Raw genomic sequence first — 17,880 nt, forward strand, 5'->3', positions numbered from 1 at the left:
GTAATTCTTATTATTTGTATTCACCTTTTTAAATCTACGTGACTTTACCGAAAGAACCAAAGAATATCTTCAAAGTAACAAATTTCAAGGGACTATGATCCCCGTGTGTGTCGCAAATTGCTATGGAGGAGATGTCCACAAAGCTTATTCTGAAGAATCGTCTGGATGTTATCTTTATGCACTTTCCCACACACTCTGCTGCTAGATGAGTTTCCATCGCACGAGTCAAACCAAGAGACCATTCACTTGCCAATCGTGGGCAGCTGAAACCCAGTTCAAACCCAGGCCCTGTTCGGAACCGGCTTAGCCCTCTGACCACTGAGCCACGCGGCCTTCTACTCTACCATACCAGCTACACTTCTTGGTAGAGACAAAGATAAAGATCCCCCGTATAGCCTTAACAGACTGTAGGGGCAAGTGCTGTTAGCGAGCACCTATGAAGGCCAGAACGGTACACGAGGGGGTGGGTGGCCAGCACCACGCCCGACCGCCTTTGTCTCCCTAGCGGCGATGTTTACACATCGCACCGGGTACTTATTTGAGGCTGAGTCGACCTAGGGGAGGCCCGGGACCAGTTCAGATAATCGTCACTGGTGTTGGCCGTGAGCGGGAATCGAACCCGGGTCGCCAGGTTCATGGCGCAGCACGCTAACCGCTACACGCACATACACTCACTCACATATGTAAAAGGTAAAGAAAGGAGCAGTGTTGCAATTGCTTGCTCACACGACTGCTGGCAAACGAGGTGGGAGTACACCCACTTTGACCCACCACCACACCGGGTCTGCCGATAGACGGGCTATGGTGCAACTATAAATGCTGCTGCGTGGACTGAGGCGGGAGAGGGCGATTTAAGAAGGCTCCCTCTGTTCCATCTGCCACGCGGGAAGATTCTATCCAACCGGTGACCTCTGGACCGCGCGTCCTGCGTGCCAACCGTCACACATCATCCACGTGTCGCCAGGTACAATGTAGACGTGGAGAGAGCGCGTGCGCGCTTTGTGTCTGCATTGCCTCTATTTTATTTAACGTAAATTTGGCTTAAGATTTTGTTTAATTTTTCTCGACGTTGGCTTTTTCTTTTCTTGGCAGCCGTCGTCTCTCGGTGCGGCCGCCGCTAGGGAGGCACGAGGGAGTTTGATGCTCCATTTGCGATGCTGATGACAGAATATAAAAAGGCAATCAATAAACAAGATGTATCAGCTTAATAAATGCATTGATTGAAACAGATCCCATGAGGGAATTTAAAGAGTGGAACCACACACTTCCTCATCCTTGTAATTGAAAATGTAATTGAAAAGTATTACATTAGGTTAATTACTGTATTAATACCAGGCTTAGCAGTCCCCTCTGTTTGATTGTGCAGACATTACGAATCTTGAGGTGCACTTTTATTAATTTTCAATTTTCCACATCCCTATTTTAATTGTTGCAATTTTCCACAGGCCTTTCTCGATTGGTAGAAACACCGCCATTAGTAGAGGTCATTACCGTCATCATCAGCAGCATCATCATGATCCATGGTCAATCCACTGCTGGATGAGGGGTTCCCATCAGCCGAAACCATCTCCGACGAGCCTGTTATGTAATCATCCACTGAGCACCTGTACACCCGCTGATTTCATTGGTCCCTTTCCTTTGATGTCGCTATTCTCCAGATTATAAGACGCTCTACAAAGTTATATTCTTAAATTATGAATTTACTCTTTTTCCGTAGGGTCCTGTTGCATTGGTTTAAAAAAAAACATGTTTTTAGTCAATTATATCGAGTAATGGGCACCTCGATGGCGAGATATTAACTACCTCGCCTGGTATACTGGAGGCCGTGGGTTCAATTCCGATCCTGACCCCTGCTGTCTATTTGGAGTGTGCATGTTCCTCGCGGTCGCGTGGATGTTTTTACCTGGGTCATCTTCACGTTTAAAAACATGCATTCAGAGTATTTGGCTGCTGTAAATCTCCACGCGATAAGCCACTCCGTTGAGCTATCGTTTGTGTACAAATCAAAGCCCAGTGGTCCTTCCCTAGTAAAATAAAAAATATATTTTTAGTTTTAGCAGGAATTAAGGATGGGCGTTTATGCAAGTGGGAGGAAACCGGAGCACCCGGAGAAAACTCGCATTGACGGTGAAAAAAAAGTAAGTGGGCATGGGACGGACGCTGGCTCTGGAAAGATGATGATGATGATAGCCAGTGGCTGAGACATCCGACAAGAGCCAGTAAAAACACAACGCTCTACGGCAAGCCTCGCTGCAGACGTTCCCGTCGAGAGGCCGCGTTTGTTTAAGGTCACCGTCGCCGTGCGTGAGTGAGCGAGAGCTTGCAACGACACATCAAACTGTCAGACAAAGCGCAAGAAATAATTTGAGGTCATTTTTTTTTTTTAAAGGGGACGCTTGAGAAACGCAGCGATATCATTCGGTCATTCTTCACTATTTGGCGTATTTTTTGCGACCAGTCCGCTCGGCTACCACGAGCCCGAGGGCCAACCGGGCCGTCACCTTGGGGGTCATTTTCACGGGAATCGACCCTCGTGCGCTCCGCGATTCCTTGGAACAGCAAAGGGCCGAGACAAGTCACGCGGCAGCAATCCCCCGGTGTCATCCACCCCGCACTTCCCCCCCCCCCCTGACGTGGGCACACCCCACCGGGCTGCAGCGTGGCATGAAATTCAGGTGTTCGGCATCATTTATTGCTTATTTATTTATTTGTTCATTTTCGGCCGCTCCAGATTAGATCATGACCGCGCGCAGCTTTGGTCATCAGAAGTTTTAAGAGCATCTTAGCATGCTGTGTGTGTATATGTCTGAGACACACACACAAAGACAAAGATCCCCCGTATAGCCTTAAGAGACTGTTGGGGCAAGTGATTTTAGCGAGCACCTATGAAGGTTGGTACGGCACACGACGGGGTGGGTGGCCAACACCACGCCTGCCCGCCTTGGTCTCTCCAGTGGCGATGTTTCCATACACCCCACCAGGTACTCATTGGAGGCTGAGTCGACCTAGGGGAGGCCCAGGACTGGTTCAGACAATCGTGCTGACCGCTGCACTACCGCTGCCCACACACTAACACACACACACCTACTAACAAAATACTAACACACACACATGATGTCTCAGACAAACGCACATGTGGGGAGCAGTGGAGCAGTGGTTAGCGCACTGTGATATGAACTCGGCGACCCGAGTTTGATTCCCTCTCACGGCCAACACCATTGGCGATTACACTGAACCTGTTCCGGACCTCCCCTAGGTCGACTCAGCCCGAAACAAGTACATGGGGAGGTGTGTAAACATCAACACTGGGGAGACAAAGGCGGCGGGGACGTGGTTTCCGGACACCCACCTCCCTCGTGTGCCGTGCGGGCCTTCATAAGTGCTGCTCGCTAACAGCGCTTGCCCCAACAGTCTGTTACAGGCTATATGGGGGGGGAGGGGGGGTCTTTGTCTTTGTTTCGCGCACAGGTCACCGTCGATCGATCGAGTGACAGCTTAATTGGGAAGGAGTCTCTGAGAAGTCGCGCACGCGGAAAGTGTGGGACTTGCACGCGCACCGCACTCAGCGGCACCTGTGCGCTCGTGTCCTGCTGGGGGGGGGGGCAAGCACTGTTCGCGAGCAGCGTCCCTATTAAGGCCGAGCAAATGGCACGCGCAGGGGGTTGGGGGTGGCCAGCACCACTCCTGTTCGCCTTTGTCTCGCCAGTGCTGATGATTAATACACACCGTTCCAGGGAGTCATTTGAGGCTGAGTCGACCTAGGAGAGTCCCAGGGCTGGGTTCGGATATTCGTCACTGTCATCGCCCGTGAGCCTGAATAGAACTTGGTTTTTGCCGGTTTCGTAGTGCAGCGCGCACAGCACTGCCGCTCACCTCTAACGCGCGTGCACACACACACACACAAATACACACGCACAACAACAGCTGTCATCCGCCCACTAAGTGGCGACAACGTCACCCCAGTACCTGTGCCAGGCTAAGTGTACTTTGAGGCAACGTGAATTGCTGAAGGCTCGCTGACAGGAAGGAGGTCATGGGTTGACTCACTGAGATGCCATGGGTTGACTGACTGAGATGACTGGCAGAAGCACCACCTTTGCCCCCTACCGTGCCAACTTGCTTCATTTTAACCACCTAGCGCTCTCCTCATTACTGTGAGCGTTGCTCCTCTGCCCTCCATCTTTGTTGGAGGGTGACTCTCTCCATCTGCCCAGCAGCGTCCTTCACAAGCCTCCTCCACAGAGGCCGATCTTGGCACTGCCGGTACCAGTCATCGGCAAGTCCACTCTGCTAAACATCGATCCATCTCTTCTCTAGCCTGTGCCGCGCGCGTTTAGCCCCCTCTATCTGACCAAACAGAAGCTGCTTGGACATGCGGTGGCACGCGCTCAAAGATGGACGCAGAGCCTATTGTGGAGGGATCTGCGATCATTCAGCATGGATGCGGGGGGGGGCGTTTCTGGCATCTGCTTCCAACTAAAGTGGGGAAGCGTTCTCCGGTGACCTAATTGGCCGCGTGGTCGTTCCCATCCCCCGTCCTGCTGATCTCTGCCAGGCAAGCAGCGCGCGAGCGCCTTGTCGGGTCCCCGGCTCACTAAATGGTGGCAGCTCCACGTTCCACTGCATGGGCGAAATTCTTCTTCGTGGTCCTCAAAGGAAATTTTACGCTCGCCGATGTTGGCTGTCAGCGGCGCAGTCAGCACTGGACACGTGATCCAGGGCCCCACCGGGTTTTTGCTTCTATCTTCCAGCGAGGCAGTTGTAACAATGGTGCAAGATTCTTAAATTCCCCGCCAGCCCCACCCCTTCCCCCCCCGCTCGCCGCATCTCCATCTGGGCCTGTCTATCCCAGCAGAATACATGGGCTCACCGCAGCTAGTGGTTCGGCAGGCCCGCGTGTGGTGGAGCAAAGTTGTGGGTGACCCCACCTCTTTCTGACCCGCCCCTACTGGACATCTGTGAAAAAGAGCTTCGTAGCTCAACGGATTCCTCTTCTAGTATGAATACATATTCTGATTCTGACATATGGCCAGCGTGAATTGAGACCAACGGCTAGGAAGCAGTCAACTTGAAGCTTCCTCGAGTTGGAGTCCCTTCCGGCAGCAGTGGCATGAGCAGGCGACTGCAGGGCAGCGCCTTTACCTTTGACTATGACTGGGGGGAGGCGAAGTGCATCACGGTGTGTGAAGTGGATGGAACATGAATGCAAGCGGCACGTAAAGCCAACGCACACGAACGTAACTTCTGCCTCGTCCACACACAGCTCTCTCTCGACGTTTCATTCGAAGGGCCCATTGACACACACTGAGGCACCCCGAAATGTTTGCCGTCAAGAATATAGATTTAGGATGTGTGGTCCCCCTTCCCCCCGCCCCCCTATGGGCAGAGTTATCTCTCTTCACTCTCTCGTCACCCTGCACTGCAGCTCACAATGGAACTCTCTACAGGAAGTCTTGATTTGAAGCTTTCGTGACTGCAGGAATCCATACTCTCTGGCTCTTTCAGTAAAGTCACTCGACTCACAGCCTCCACCACCCCCTCCGCCTCCTCTCTGCTCTAAGGGACAGGGTCGGCAATGCCAGACGTCGTTTCTCCGCAGCAGCCTCCGCCGTCTGGAACGCGGCCATCATCATCGTCATCATCATCGTCCCCACTGCTGCTGCTGCTCCGCATTCACAATAGCAGCGTTCAACCGACACAAACTCTAGGAGACACTGACCAGGCCCTAGGCTTTGTTAGTGGCCCTCCTCGCCTCTCACGGCTGGCTTCCCAGTGACCCTGAGCTTGACCCGTGCCCCGGAGTCACTGTCGCTTATGCCAGTGAAATATTGGACGCGTTACAAATGGCATTATTATAATCGTTAATATTCCGTCTGATGTGCTCTTGGAAAGAAGTTGGCTCATGATCGTTTGCACGAAAACTTTCCCTCTTTTTTAATATCTTCGCGTTATTTTGTAATCCCTCGGTTAACAAACGCCTGTTTACAGCCGACACACGCGCACGCGCACTCTCGTATGGATTTCTCTCGTCCAGGTTTCTCGACAGGACGCATCAGACCGGCGCAGTTAGCCGCGACGGATCAGCCCTCGTCCCCTCCCCACCGGACCGAGGTGGAGTGGGGGGGGGGCGCTGTGGGAAGCAGAAACCCTCAAAAACATCGGCGGTTCACGTCGCTCTGCGCCACCCGTGTTGACAGATGAAGCGAGGAAAATTATTTGACATTTCTCTCTAAATCATTTGACCTTCATCGCCAACTGATGTGACAAGATAGAATGATACACTAAAGTGAGTTTGACTCGACATTAATTCCGTCAATCTCTTTAACCTTTGGCTTTTAACTGAAACCGTATTCTCAAACTCGGGAGATATTGATTCTGACTCGGTTTGCTGAAACTCAACCCCTGGGCATAGCCCGGTGAGGCCTTATGGTTTAGGGTCAATAAAAATCTCAGGGCGAACCAACTTCCTTTCACAAAGTGATCCCCCTTTTGTTGCTTGCAATCTTTCCGTCTCGGTTCCCTCCGTCTTCATTTGAGGACGGGGCCGATCCTTTACACCTATCTCACACGCAATGTGCCAACTCAAGGGATTATCCGGGTTAAAGTATGCTTATTTAAATATATATGTACGTATAAAATATGAATCTGTTTTGGACCAGCTTCACGGTTTCCTCTACTTGTATCCCTGTTTGAATCGGTGTTCGTACCGTTTGCTGTTTCTATATTAATGCGGGTATGCATGATTTAGTTTTGCTGCTTGATAATCGCGATGCGCCAGCAGACGATGCGACTCGCAAGGTTTTCGCGATGTGATGCAGAATTATTTTCAGCATTGGTCCAGTGGCAGCGAGAGGTCACCATTGGATTCTTCGGTAAAAACCGATTGGTGTGGAGTGGTGGCGCAGTGGTTAGCGTGCCGCGCTAAGAACCCTGTGAGCCAAGATCGATTCCTGGCCACGGTTAACATCAGTAGCGAGTCATATATCATTGTCAGCTTTACCTCCGCCACCACACCCCCAACCCCGGGCAGGGCCTTCACCAACCCGAAATGACCAGTGTGGTGAGGTACACTGCAAAACCCCCATGGTGGCACATGCATTGAGAATGGCTGGCATGCATTTACGGAATAAAAGTTAAGAAACAATTAAGAGCCCATTGGGATCAAACGTATTTTTGTTAACGGGCACCTACGTTTCATGAAGTACATCCAAGTGAATTCCAATGTGTCAAACAAAATGACGCAGAGTTTTGCAAGGCAATGCGATACGTTTTTGGATCTATGTAGAGTCTATATGTGGTCGCAACGGAAGGTGTTGTACAGAGACAGTTGGAAAATATACTTCATAAAGAGAGGTTTTCAGTCATAGGTAGAGGGAGATTTTGAGCCTTCATTTGTACAGGGGCAGGTAATCAACAGCACGGATGACTGGGTGTCGGGAAAGCTCATTCCAGGAGAATGAGCAACCTCCCACTGAGAAAAGGTTGAATTGGAGTTTCGACATAAAGCGTTGGATGCTGGAGTGGAGAGTGCATGGAAGGGTGTAAAGTGAGATGAAAGGGGCGAGTTAAGAGAGTGTGTGGAGGGGAGTAGAGTGAGATGAGAGGAGAGAGGTAGGATAGTCTGTGGAGGGGATTAAAGTCAATGAGAGAGGTAAGAGAGTGCATGGAGGGGAGGGGAGTGGAGTTCATGGGAGGGAGAGGTGAGGGGCAGAGATAGACAGGGGCGCATCAAAGGAGCATCTTGAAGACTATAAATGGCACATTTTGACAAAAGTGCAACAATTACAAAGGCCATTATTTTCGCAATTTAAAGATTCATTTATTTTTGAGCAAAATGCATTTTCGAGGCATTGGCCTCATCACAAAATCGCTAGCAATTTTTTGACGACTGGCACATCGGGCACACGCTCGCTCACACGCACGCAACGAACGCATACAGGGGAGGAGACAGTGTCCACATGAGACGTTTCATCCAAGCAACACAATACCCCCCCCGCCCGCTCTGCCACCAGAATAATAATAAAAGCCATTATCTCCGCACATTTCATATACGCGTTAAAAAAAAAAGAATTCAGTGTGCTGCTGTGGGCAGGCGGGACAATGAACGAGCCTCTGGCTAATCGACACACAGGCGGGGCCCCCTCTGCTGAAGCTGCCCACAGGCAGAAGCATTCACGGAGCGCCCCCCCCCCCGCCCCCCCCCCCCCTGTGCCTGACGTCACGTGGGCCAGCAACCATGGAAACTAAGCCGTGAAAGCATCTCCGTTCGAGGAGACGCGTGCAGCCTCGCAACTCCGAGCGGAAAAGTTGCGCCGCTAACAACCACCACCGCCGCCGCCGCCGCCGCTACTGCAACGCCGATCGCACCACATCGCCAGCAGGGCCGACGAAACTCGATCCCACCGGTCTTTTTTTTTTCTTCGTAACATTCCATTAGCATATATAATTCATTACGCGCCCCCTTTAGAGCGTAATCTATTATTGAAACACATCGATTCCTTAACCGACCAAACAGCCTTGTGGTCAGGGCCGTTCAGGTCTCCGTTTCCACCGCACGCCCACGATGGCCGCTCGCCCCGGGTCGGCATTCGGCAAGAGGGGATCCTTCCCTTCTCCCAGGGCTGCCGGACGATGTCGGCGCGATTAGGGACGGAGTCGGATTAAACTCGATGCAGCGGAGAAGACCCAACAGTCCAAATGGGCCGGAGCAAATATTGCTACCCGCGAAGGTGTCATTTAGTTGCGTCGATGTGTTTATACGGCCAATAAGAATGCATTACTCAATTGCCCCACTCATTTCGAAACGGCTATGACATAATTCACTGTTATCGACCACGTCAAGAGATTGCAACCATTCAAGTTATGCTATCTTGGGTTGCACTGACAAGTGGAATTATCTCGTCTGAGCTCATGGGCTACAATGGAGAGCAACTCCATTCGCTTGGCCGTGGGAAATGTTGTGGTGTTGGTAGTGCCAGAACACTGGGGACCCTAGGCAAAAGGTTTCTTTGGAGTAAGATGAAGCGATGGGTTAAGAAATGAAGAAGAAGTAAGCGAACAGGGGTCACCTACGTTGCTGCTGCTCTTAAAGGAAAGGGAATCACGTGGACATGGGCAGGAGACTCCATGAAAACAGCTGACGAGAGATGAGAAATAAAATGAACTCCGTGAGTGCGGAAAGCGAGAGAAGTGAAGAGAAGCAGAGGGAGACGGTGGAAGGGATGGCAGCAGCAGCATCAGGGGGAGGTTATGGCTGGATGACACTTCAGGGTGAGGCCATGGCTGGATGACACTTCAGGGGGAGGCCACGGGCTGGACATGAGCAGCGGAGCGGAGGTGGGCGGCGTGGACGATAATTGCGGAGGCCTTGGGCCAGCAGTGGGAAGTTACCGGCTCACAACAACATACGACTGCAAACAGTAAATGCTCGACTTGATATATGACAACTCGATTATATCACTGCCGTGTGAAATAATTGACGGTTGGACGAATTATAATTGAAATACATTCGTAATAGTGTTCTGAGAATAATTGAATGAAAAAATGAGTCTGAATTGGAGCGGATATTTCTAACCGCCCTTGAGCCACTTGGGTCACTGAACTTTGGCGCAGTGTACTTTGCGCCTTTCGCCTCCACTGAGGATCCACCTCATAGACAGCTCACTGGCACTAGCAACACAGGCGGAATGAAATGAAATCTCGAACGTGAAAGACACACAGAGGTTCCGCTGCTACGAATGGAAGATAATTTTTGGGTAGCCTTCATCCCATTTATTTTCATTTCCTTGCAATATTGAATTATAGTATGCAAAAAACCACGTCTTAACCCCCTTAGTTTCAGTCGTGGCATTCTAATAAATGAAGGATCAAAGTAATTATATTTGAAGTATGGTGAGAAAGTCTAAATATCTTTATTTGCTGTAAAAGCGGCATTAATGAAATTAAATCAGAACTGCACTCGGCTTGCTCTGGCTGTGCCAGAATTAACAGAGAAAAATAAACCCCCTGTTATTTAATTTTCGCTTTAATCGCTTATTCATTGAGGTTGCTCATGTCATTCTCTCTTATTTTTACACACACACATACACCACGATATAAATAACGCAACATATTCTTTCTCTTTAAAGAATCTTTCACGTCACGGATTTTTTTTTAGGTTAACAATAAAGCCCCGGTAAACAAAGCCGTTAAATATGTATGGGATGACATCTTTAAAATTTAACGCAGGTAAGCAGAATAATTGTCCGATTTGCATAGCTACACTGTACTTAGCATTAATCCCGGGGAAAAAAAAAAACAATGGAATAAATGTTTTTGAGAAATCGCGAGAAAAGCCAAATGTGTCATGCGCTGAGAAGCCCTGGGAAATAATATGAAGGCTAATTAAACATGCAGTCAACAAGATTCCCTGGGAGAGCTCGGGTGTGGTGGTGTGGTGGTCTGGTGGTGGGGAGCCGTTCTCCGCCCAGATATTTCATCGCCAGCGGATATGCATCAGTAGACGACGCGTCCACACAACATGCCACTTTATCGCAATAAAAAAAATATTTCAGTTGCTTTTCTTTCCGCTTCCTTTTTTTACCACTGCAAGAACTCGCTAATTAAAAATTCGTCACATTGCCTAAAGTATATTTCCGACCCCCCGATCCCTAACGCACCCCCCCACCCCACCCCATCCCGAAATAGAGCGGTCGGTCAAAAATATCACGTTGTAGCTGGGTAAAAGTAGCTATGTGTACACAACACAACACAGGCCTTTGTGCGTTTTGACCCGCCACTACTGGACGTCTGTGAAGAAAGAGCTTCATAGCTCATCGGATTCCTCCAGTACAAATACATATTTTGATTGTGATGAGTTCCTGTCGAACTGCACTGTGGTCCGCTTGTGTTGGGTCACCATCAAGATACATTTGGACACGTGATCGACTTTAATAGATGACTCTAGGTTAGTTGTGTTCTTTTAATGGCTCTTCTGTATCTGATTCTGTGGTCATGTTTTTTTCTCTCGTAATGTACAGATTTGATTAGCGGCTACGTCAACATGGCAAGTGCGCAAGGCTGGCTAATGGCAGTGCCCCCCCAGTCTTCCTGTATGATGTCATAATCATCATCGTCATCATCTTCATCAGTCACGATGTTTTCGCTGCTGCATGAAGGCCTCCCAAAGCCACGACCATCTCTCACGAACAATCAATCTACCACTTGCATACGAGCTGATTTAATCACTCCGCTTCCGCGGAGGATGTCCCGTGTGGCTCGTTCCCGCCTTTGGCTGCCACTCCGTCGTTCGTTTTGACAAACCGGCCATCATCCCTTTCAGCGACGTGTCTGAACACCTCTTTCAGGCGGTCAGGTCAGCATGCAAGAGTAGGTCGATTAGCCTCCAGATGGGCTCTCTCTAGAACTAAAAAAGATGCTGGAAGGTGACACTGATGGCTGCTCTGTGCTTCCAGTGTTCAGAGGCCTGCTCAAGGCACGGCTCCGGCTGGATCACGCATACCACACACATGTCGGTGATGTGCACGTCTTCTTCGAACGCTGGGGAGCCGGAAAAGCCCTCTGTACCAGCGTGGACGGCACCCTCGTGTTCACCTTTTGAAGCGCTCGCTCGTCACCGTGGCGTGCGCGATGACCACAACAGCCACGTGATTTTTCTTTCGTGTTGTGCGCGGTGCTTGTAGCGCCACAGCGCGTTTATATTCATTTGTTTGCTGGTGACTTTGTATTTCGAATCGAAATCGCCTCCAGTGCTGTTGCTGCTGGCGGCAATAAAAGTTGTTTAAAATTCAAAGTCTAGAACTCCCTCTGGCTGAGGCCCTTCCGCCAGCAGTGGAGTGGATTAACGAGCGGGTTAACTGGGAAGTCCCCAAAGCCTACATCTTCACTTGGGTCACTTCCGACGCAAGTTGCGCACGGGCGGTGCTCGTAACGGTCACACGTGGAGAGTGTCCAGCCAGAGTGCAGTCGCCTTACCTGGACGGTGCCGTGGAACTCACCACGTGTCCGCCCATGGTGCTCTCCGCGTTGGTCAAGTCGCTCGACTCCTTTATGCATACGCCGCGAAGCGCATTTAGCGCGGCGATGAAACACCCACGGGGTTGACACCAACGCCCTTGGACTACAAAGCCTCTCCCGAGCAGAGCACCACAGTCAGCCCCGCAATCAGCCCCGCAGTCAGTCTGCCAACCTGGAAGAAAGTATTTTTTTTATCAGTGTGTGTGACACACCACGAGCTCAGACTTTCACCTCGCCCTCGAGCAATCCCCTGTGTAGCCTGCATAGACTGATGGGGCAAGCACATGCAGCAAAGACAAAGATCCCCTGTATAGCCGAACATACTGTTGGGGCAAGTGCTGTTAGCGAGCACCTATGAATGTTGGAACGGCACACGAGGGGGTGGGTGGCTAGCACCACACTCGATCACCTTTGTCTCCCTAGTGCCGATGTTTTTTACACACCCCACGAGGTACTTATGTGAGGCTGAGTCGACCAAGGGGAGGCCCAGGACTGGTTCAGAATCGTGACTGGTGTTGGCCGTTATCGGCAAATGAACTCGGGTCGCCGGGTTCGTATCGCAGCGTGCTAACCACTTCACTACCACTCCCCCCCCCCACACACACAGAGCATGTGAGACCAGGCTTTAACCTTCACATGAAACCAGCACATACAGCAACACTGACATTCTACACGCCTCCCACGCTGTCATACATGACGAGAGTTCTTATCCACTCTGGGTGCATTTGAGCATGGGACGTGTCCCATGGAAGTCACTGCGGATCACCATAGCTCTTGAACGAATAGGGAGGTTAATTAAAAGCCTTGTAAAATGTTGCATTAAAAAAGCATTACCAAATGAGCTATATTAACAAAATGTGTCATTAATTTTATTTCACAATCACGATGAGGATGCTGCTATAATCTTATACCACTATCATACTTTTCTGTATTTTGTGTGTGTGTGTGTGCACATGTTCTATGTGTGTGTGTGCGCACGCAAATCTTTCTGCATCCAATAATAAACTGAGAAGAACAGATGCCACAACCTGGATTTGATTCCTGGCCACGGTCAAATCCAGTGGCAAATATCTGAACCAGTGCAGCCTAAATTGAGCAGCCGGTTCGGTGTGTAAACATTAGCACTGGGGAGACAAAGGCGGCCGGGCATGCTTCTGGCTACAACACCCCCTCGTGCACCGTGCCGTCCTTCACACGCGCGCGCGGGCAGCACGTGCTCCATCAGCCAGAGTAGGCTATTCACAGTTGGATCTTTGTCTTTCTCCCAATGTGTGTGAGGTCTCGTGTAAACAACAACAAACAAAGTCGCGAGCGACTGCTGATGTTCTTTTGTGCTTCTTTGTACCTGTCAACCTTGCAGACGGAATGAAGGTGACTCGCTCTCACGCCTGACTGCACCGCAGGTGAGATATTCAATCTCCCCCAACTGTAATGGAAATGCATTGCGGTTTAATTCTGCGTCCTGTTTTCCTGCGCACGGTGAAAGTCGTTCGGGACGCCGCGCGGTTGTTGTCGGCTGCGGGACAAGCTGGCGTGACCACCCTGACGGCGCAGGGCAGGTCGAATTTGTGACGTGATTTGATTGTGACGGAAAATTAGGCGGGGAGGGTGCTTTTTGATTTTTTTTCAGGGGAGGTGGGGGGCAGCACGGTGCGCAGCTCCAGAGGTTATTTTATTATATTATTATTATGTTTAATTTTTATTATTTTATTATTTCCCTTCTACGTGACTTTACCGAAAGAACCAAGAAGAAGCTCCAGAGGTCTCTCGTGGGGCAGGGATCTTACGGCTCGGCATTACCGCAATGGTGCGATTTTCTCAAATCTCTCCCGCCTCTGTCCACCCAGCAGTGTGAGCGGTTGCACCGTAGATGGTCGAGTGGCGGGGCCGTGTGTGGTTGGGTAAAGTGTGACTACGTCCACCTCTTCCAGAACGTCTGGACAGCGTGGAAGAGTAGGCCAAATGTCATGTAGAAGAGGCTTTTCCCTCCAGTGGTATGAGCGAGCATTTGCAGGTTCCACACCTTAAGCTTTTTTTAAAGAGTGCTTTAGCAAGATTAGAGTTTCAGAATTATTAGCAGTGTTCTACTGTGCTCAAACAAGAACAATGTCCAATCAGTGCACACACTGCCAGCTACGACATGGATTCGAGACACTGACAACACAAAACACGTAGCAACGCTGAGTGAGTGGCCAAAGGCGCGTGGAGAAATGAACACTTGGAATTTCACTCAGAGACAGGGAGATGAACACACGAATCAGACAGCAAATGCAAGTGTATACACATCAAATGCACTGTTAGAGGCGAGCAAAGTGGGCTCATGCAGGACGCATTGCTGGATGAGCACGAGGGCCACTAGACAAGACTGATGATGAAATGTCAGCCAGAGGAGATAACGTTCCCAAGAGGATGACCACCGCGGAGATGGAGCGATGCAATGCACTCGGGAGCGAGAGTGAGATGGATTGTGGCACGGTGGGGCCTGCGAAAAGGATGGTGACCGTGCACAGGCCGCGGGAGATAACGAGCAAGAGCCAGAGGTGTGGACTCGAGTCATGTGACTTGGACTCGAGTCAGACTCGAGTCATGAATTTGATGACTTGCGACTCGACTTGGACTTGCATACCAATGACTTTGTCCCACCTCTGGCAAGAGCACTCGCCGCACATCTCGTCAAACTCTTGCTGAGCGATCTTAATTTTAGAACTTTCGTGACTGCAGGAATTATTATTTGTTTTTTTCGGTTAAGTCACGTCTAAAGATAAAATAATAAATTAAATTAAATAATAGAATACGACGTTTCGATTGCAACACAAGCAATCATCATCAGGTATAATGAAATAGCGACATAATATCTAACCAGAAAACTATAGACAGACATATTAGCAGACAGATATGACAAGATACATACATAGCGAGAGCAACACAGGTAACAGAGAGGGGTGATCGTCTCTGTGGGGTGGCCTTAAATAGACAGAGGGGGGGCGGAGGCAGAGAGAGGGAGGGGGGTTAGAAAAAATTAGCATATCAATGAGTGGTCCAAAAGAAAACGTGGTGCTGCGAGTACGATGGCACAGCAAGCAAGCCTGAAAATCAGGAGAAAGACACACTAAAATTAAATAACCTAGTAAAATATCGAAATGTAATGTAATACAACACAGAGGGTCGGTCAACACACAATTAACGCATAGCCTGGTTAATTACGTATTTCAAAGATTGCTAAGTTAGAATTTAAGTGTGAACATTCTAAAGAGGACACAGGCAACTTGTTTTCTCTGCCTGTGTCCTCTTTAGAATGTTCACACTTAAATTCTAACTTAGCAATCTTTGAAATACGTAATCAACCAGGCTATGCGTTAATTGTGTGTTGACCGACCCTCTGTGTTGTATTACATTACATTTCGATATTTTACTAGGTTATTTAATTTTAGTGTGTCTTTCTCCTGATTTTCAGGCTTGCTTGCTGTGCCATCGTACTCGCAGCACCACGTTTTCTTTTGGACCACTCATTGATATGCTAATTTTTTCTAACCCCCCTCCCTCTCTCTGCCTCCGCCCCCCCTCTGTCTATTTAAGGCCACCCCACAGAGACGATCACCCCTCTCTGTCACCTGTGTTGCTCTCGCTATGTATGTATCTTGTGATATCTGTCTGCTAATGTCTTGCTGAGCGCTTACAAAAATAGATACGATGTTCAAAATAAAGTTAGCGAAACAAGTTGAACATGCTTGCAACTGCGCGTATTTAGGCCCTGCTCAATTCAAGAATGATTGGCTGGTGCGACAGAACAAATCTCCAGATGGCCGATAGGTAAATTTGGCCCACGGATGAATGTATTTATTTTTGCCTGTTGGGCAATTTCACATCGTTGGAACAGAGCGTACGTCTTCGTTTACGCGAACGTATACATGGGCAAATATTGGCATGGTCAAAGTCCTTGCTGAGAAATTGGACGATGCCAATATTTACCAATCTACATGCCGCTGTGAGCTCAGATTATGTGCCCGATACATGATAACATTTGGCTTCTCTATCCAATATAAATTCTGCGCACACAGTATCGTAATTTACGCGACAAAATCCGGGCTGGTGACGCGGCCCCGCGGTAGCCAGGTCAACGCTTGTCGTTGTTGCAGAGATGCACGGTTGGAATCGAGCGGCTGCGCTGGTTAATACTCCTCTTTAGATTTCATCACGTCATTTTCAAGAGTAGGCATTTGTGTGCCAGCGCCATGGTCCAAGTAAGGAGAAATTGCACCGCAAATCTAACTCATTTATAATATCCATAGCAATCATCGCCCCCACCCCACCACCCAACAATCTACTGCGATAACCTAGCAGGGCCCTCCTGAAAAAGAGTCACGAGACTCGGTAATGAGACTTTGGTGGGTAAGCAAGCGTCACAGTAATACTAATTACAAATAATATCGTGCACATCTATGCCCAAATCTCGCGGCAATCTCATTGATCTTATCATATCTCAGGAACGAGACAGCAATTACAACTGGATATTGTTTGTATGGGCAAGCACCTCATATATATAAAGCAGGAGTTGTTATGGTTGTATAGGCTTTGGTAGGAAGCAGCGTTACGGTACATGCAAGTCACACTGTTCTTCTATGCTCCCATGTCCGCGATTGTCGACCCCAGCTCAGGCTGGACACCGATGAACAAGAGCGTCATAGCTCATCTGGATCTTCAAATGTCAACGTCTACCGACATATTACATCACTCGGACCCCACGGTGAAGGGAGAGGGGCCCTTGCCTTTAACATCTGGTCGTTCACCAGCGTTGACTGAAGCAAATCTGCCTGTGCTGATGAGACGCCGCGTGTCGAAACTGCTCCAGAGTTTGCTTGTCTCGAATTGACACTGCTGCGCGGATGTAAATACTTGATTTTTGGTTGGCGTGGAGAGACGGACACGTGGACGAGGCGCATTGACTGCTCATTTATTTTGTCCACGTCTACGCCTGGCCGACGTCACAAACTCAACAATCTCGAGCGTGGCGAGGTGACGTGGAGAAATCCCCTCCGTCATCATCTTCACAGCGGCTCGCACGCCTACAACACCCGGCAAAGGCTCGAAGGTTGTCCGACGCTCGCCAAACAGGAAGCAGTCGCATACTCGCCGAGCTGAAATTCTTTAAGGGATCCGGGCACATTGTGCTGAGATTTTTTGTTTATATTTCATCGTGGATTTTTTCTCTCTCTGCAAGAGCTAAAATGGTGTGTTAATGGGCCAATATGTTGCGTATATAATAAACATTTAAACGATGTTTGCGCTATGTACCGGATAGAACGGTTGTGAATGGAGTATATTAAACGATTCATAGGAGCTAATCGTCGCTTTATTATTTCCTACATAACAAGCACAATATTTGTAGAGAGTAATCAATATTAACACTGCGTAATAGGATCAAGTGAGGCCAGATTGCTAAGTCTTTGGAAAGCGTGTATGGTACACACACTGAATAAAACTAAATAGATAACACAAACCCACACAACGTAGTGTGTGATTCCACCGCTGGATGAGGGCCTCCCCCCTCACAGTACGGGCCTTGGGTTTAATTTAACCATACTTCACCACTCTGGTCAGTGTGACTATGTGAAGGCGGCGAGTATAGACGTTGAGGCATAGCACAGTATAATAATTGCTGTTGCTGCACTGACCTCAGATGCCCACAACGTAGCCTATAACGCCTTGGGTTTTTTGTGTGTTTGTTTACGCGTGGTCACGCATTCCAAGATCGTCCAGGCTCCATCCCGCTTAGCTTCCGAGATCTGACGACAATCGGTTGGAGTCCGTGTGAAGGGGCAGCCCCGAGGAGGAGTGACCGCGCCCGTGGGAGACGGAGCGATGACA

At 49.4% G+C, this 17,880-nt stretch overlaps 1 long non-coding RNA gene across 1 annotated transcript; it reads left to right on the plus strand.

Annotated features, from left to right (window-relative positions):
- The first annotated feature begins 844 nt into the window (after positions 1-844).
- Positions 845-16,711, plus strand: LOC144937587 (uncharacterized). The gene is made up of 3 exons (XR_013637760.1): positions 845-964; positions 13,376-13,418; positions 16,666-16,711. It is a non-coding gene; the product is annotated as an uncharacterized LOC144937587 (long non-coding RNA).
- Positions 16,712-17,880: the final 1,169 nt, after the last annotated feature.

Source organism: Lampetra fluviatilis, chromosome 19 (genome assembly GCF_964198595.1).
Source record: "Lampetra fluviatilis chromosome 19, kcLamFluv1.1, whole genome shotgun sequence".
NCBI classification, from domain to species: Eukaryota; Metazoa; Chordata; class Hyperoartia; order Petromyzontiformes; family Petromyzontidae; genus Lampetra; species Lampetra fluviatilis.